General features: G+C 39.5%; 1 long non-coding RNA gene across 1 annotated transcript; it reads left to right on the top strand.

Moving 5' to 3' along the window:
• Nucleotides 1–366: 366 nt before the first annotated feature.
• Nucleotides 367–3,018, top strand: LOC140945938 (uncharacterized). The gene is made up of 3 exons (XR_012166775.1): nucleotides 367–501; nucleotides 1,331–1,480; nucleotides 2,682–3,018. It is a non-coding gene; the product is annotated as an uncharacterized lncRNA (long non-coding RNA).
• The last annotated feature ends 1,407 nt before the right edge of the window (nucleotides 3,019–4,425 follow it).

Below are 4,425 nucleotides of genomic sequence, written 5' to 3' on the forward strand. Positions count from 1 at the left end.
GAGAGCGTTTTATCGCAGTCACCTTTTTAGAAGTTTTCAGTTCGATGAGACAGTTTCTTTTGTGATAGACCACGTTTGAAAGGTACTATGTAACTAGGAGCTGCTTTTTTTAGGTCAGTTCTCTGCTGAAAACATTTCTTAGTGCCTTCACCCATTCAGAAAATGTCCCTGTAGGTTTATGAAGACGATACAATACAAATTTTATCTGAGAGCACTAATCGTAATAATCTTTCTTGGTGAAATCTGAAGGCACATCTACCTTAAAACTTTGAAAACGTTGGTTGATGTCTTGCAAATTATAATTTTCACAAAGTGCGACCAGCTTTGCAGATTTTAATATGACATTTTTTATTTTGGTTTTCAGTTTCTATCAATACAATTCTGTTGGCAAAGAAGAGTGAAAGATGAAAAGCCTGTTGCTTATCGTGGTTCTTAGTCTCCTGGCTGTGGGTTATGCCAGGGACCAGGAAGCAGAACTTGCAATCCGAGGGGGCAAAAAAGGTGATCATACTAAGAAGGGGTCCGAGGGATACTCCCACGGTGAAATTTTGATGTTTAACTGTTCGGAAATGGCCCGAAATACTAACAAAACATTTTTTTTCGATAACTAACAGTAATGTAAGTTTTACACTTTTAGCTATTTCAATATCCTGAGAGGAGGCTAAACAGAACTATTTTCACATCGTCTCATTCAGGGACTGGGCAAATTTTTGACTTTTCAAGCTGCCTTGTCCCCGGTCGTTCTCTCTCCCTTCCGCGTATCGCCTTTCTCGCGTGGGGTGATTTTCACGCGCCCTCGCGTTTCGCTCGCTCTACTATCCCCTGGGGGAAAATGGGGACTATTCGTAATCTACTCGTGATCACTTTTTGGGGGATATTTGAGTTAATAAGCCATGCACTTCCTCCCGTAAGGATCAGTTTACTGTTTTAATTTCAAAATTTGGTCAGTGAAGAAAAAAAGAGAGACATAAAAAGATTGTGCTAATTAGAAACTTTAATCGCCGGGAATGAATTGCCAAAATGTCTCTGAGTAATAAATAATTGAAGAGCTTCCGTGAAGTGGAAGGGTTCTGTCTCCTGAAAGCGCTTTAAAAAATCGAATAAAAAATCTTGGAAGTAGGGATATATAACGTACAACAACCCAATCCGCCCCGGCCCACTCCTTCCCCACCGGCCGACTCCTTCCCCCCCGGCCCACTCCTTCCCCCCCCCCCCGGCCGACTCCTTTCCCCCCGCTCCACTCCTTCCCACCCGGCCCACTCCTTCTCCCCCAGCCCCCCCTGTCAAACTGTACGCGAAAGGGATAAGACATCAATTTATATTTTAACAGGCAATTCTTGTATGAAACAAGGAGGCATGTGCATCAAAGGTAAATCCTGCCCAAACGGTTATGAAGAATGTGGACACTCCTGTGGGAAAGGGAAGAAGAACAAGAAAAAAAAATGCTGCTGCTCGATACCTACGCCGACCCCGGAGCCAAGTGCGTAGTAATAATTAGTCTGATAGTAGTAATAATTAACCTAATAGTATGTAGTAATAATTAGCCTAATTTAAATACTATATTATATTAGTAATAATTAGCCTGTGAAATCAAATAGTGACGATTGAAAATAGCATGAAATATACGCCCGTTTTGTCCAAATTCTAAGAATTTTTTAGCCTTTATACCTATTAATATCGTGGGTAACAAATTTAAGGCCAAAATATTTGGCTTAATTCACTATTTTCTAACTTTTTTTGAAAAAATACCTATTAGAATTCTCGATGCGTTGTTTGGTGTTTTTCGCTTTTCGAAGGAATATTTTAAGGGCCCTGACATCTTCATTCATAACCGGTTTTAAAACTTTGACGCCATCTTGGCACTGATACGTACTGAACGTCATTGTATTATAGCAATTTTGTAATTTCAGATCTGAAATTTTAAATTAGCGCTAAAATTTCGTGCCAGAATTAAGGAGTAATTTGCCACCAATGATATTGCTTTTTATTCCCTTCATTGTTTCCTTAATTAAGACGCTTTTCACTTTAAAAATTCTCGGGTTTGAAGGGTTTGAAAAATTCTCCCAGTTTGAAGTTATAATAGAGTACACTAGACGTATCACAAATGATAAGAATACACGTTCACAGAGCAGCATAGCGAACCTGGACCATTATTTATGGAATTCAATTGATGTGAAGACGCGTTTTAGCTTTTTAAAAAAGTTAGCAAATAGCATGGCATAGTTTCTTAGCAAGATAGCTATATCTTTGTGGGCGTACGTCTGCCTAGACCCCAGACCTCGTTATTGTGCGCGGCTGATGCATTTCGGGTGACGTGGTCCGAGCGATATTTTGAGACGTCAGCGAAATGCATTGACCGAGGGGGCCTGGAAAGACGCCGACAGGGACTAGGCAAAGCGTACGCAATTAGTGTTTTGTAGGTTGAATTTAGACTCCTGGCCGCGGGAGAAAGCTGAGGTAGGCTTTCAGAAAACATTTGAAAAGGTATCGCAAGGACAGAGAACTATGTAAGCCAACTGATATCCTTATCTTCCAGCACAATTCGCTGTAATATGCAATGAATTGATAGTTTCTCACCTGCGAAAAATGTGAAAAATGCTTATGACAAGGTTCGCCGTTTTCCAAACCTTATTTCATTAGAAAGACTTACAAGGAAAATTATGTTTTGTATCTCGGTTTAGCTTGTCCAAAGGGCTGGGTTGAAAACGGAAATCAGTGCTACTATATACTCCCCGAAACAAAGGAAGCATTTGTGCGGGGATTATACCTATGCAATCAACTCGGAGCAACCCTACCAATCATCAAATCAGCCGAGCAGAACGCTTTCCTTTTGAGTCTGATGGAGGGAAAAGATGATCCACGGCTTGGAATGATAGCACCCAACAACAACAACGTCTTTGAATGGCTCGACGGGACGGCAGTGGCCGATACCTTCTCTGCATGGAATACGGGTGAGCCTAACGGTCCTGGATCAGAGAACTGTGGGCACTTGTACGTCAGCGGAAGTGCAAAAGGAAAGTGGAATGACGATCCCTGTTCGCATCCCCGAGCTATTGTTTGCCAGATGGAGAAGAAATGAGCCTGGCCAACAGCTGCTGTGAAGCTACTGAAATTGTAGGCTAGTCTCACATGTAGAATTATAGTGGGCGATCAATACTCAGTGAGCCAAACCTGACAAAGAAATAAAGGTGTTGGGAAATATTACTTGTTGTAGACAATCATTTGTTTGTATTTTTGGATAATGAATTTAATTTAGCTGTCAGTATCTCAACTGGCATCGCACCCAACATTACCATCCACCAATGCCAATAATCATTTAACTTAAGGGAGTAATTTTGGATATAACTCAGGGAACCCATACGCTGTCCTATGAATCAAAAATTTACGGGAGCACCCAATGACTTTTTTCTGTAAATTACTGTTCGAAGGAGCAAATATTGGGCGAGAAATTTAAGCTGTAGAGCGGCAGGTGACAAGGTGTAAAAATTTCTGGATAACCTTTCGTTTATGATATTCGGAGTTTTTCTGCTAACTTAAAGAAGAAAAGAGTCTGGCCCATAGCTGCCGTGAAGCTACTTGACATGAAATAGTCGGCTATTCTTCCACGTAGAATTATAGTAAGCGATCATGATCAATACACGACTCAGTGAGCCAAACAAAAAAGAAATAAAGGTGTTGGGAGATATTACGTGTTGTAGACAATCATTTGTTTTTACTCTTGCATAATTAATTTAAATTATCTCTCAATATATTACTATATATTTTATTACTATTACAGTCGGCCCAAGAGAAATCGAAGACAATAGTTATGCAAAATTTTGGGAGGTAAACAAGATGCATTATGGCCTATGTGAAAATGGTGAATCGGGACAGGCCTAAGGGGAGCTACCACGTCACGTGACACCCATTCAAACCCCAGAGGAATAATCTAGTTGTTCTGGTATGAGTAAGATTGGGTATCCTTAAATTGCGCACATGTTTGCGATAAAATTTATTTATCCGAGCTATTTTTCTTGACCAACGTTAGCAATTATTGTGAAGAACGAAAAATAAAGCTTCTAATTAACGTTTTTATAAAAATATCTAGAAATGTAGGTAGCAATGTTTTGGCATTCCAGTAACATAGAAATTTTCTAGCTTTTAACGAGCACAATTGGGACATTCAGACACGGGTATGATATCCTTTTACTAAACCATTGACTTACTGCTTCAAAAAAAATTTTTCAAAATTTAAGTTTACTTATAAATTTATAATTTTTTTACAGAAGGGCAGGAACCTACGAATCATATGGCGACCTATTAATAATTAAACGAAATCCGCCGTAGTGGGAATTTACTGGTTTGCAATCAGACAGAATACTGCACTGAAACTATTAAAAAATGAAACAGGGTCATTTATTAACAAAGTTATATATTTCAAGTGCC

Source organism: Porites lutea, chromosome 8, assembly GCF_958299795.1.
Source record: "Porites lutea chromosome 8, jaPorLute2.1, whole genome shotgun sequence".
Classification (NCBI taxonomy): domain Eukaryota; kingdom Metazoa; phylum Cnidaria; class Anthozoa; order Scleractinia; family Poritidae; genus Porites; species Porites lutea.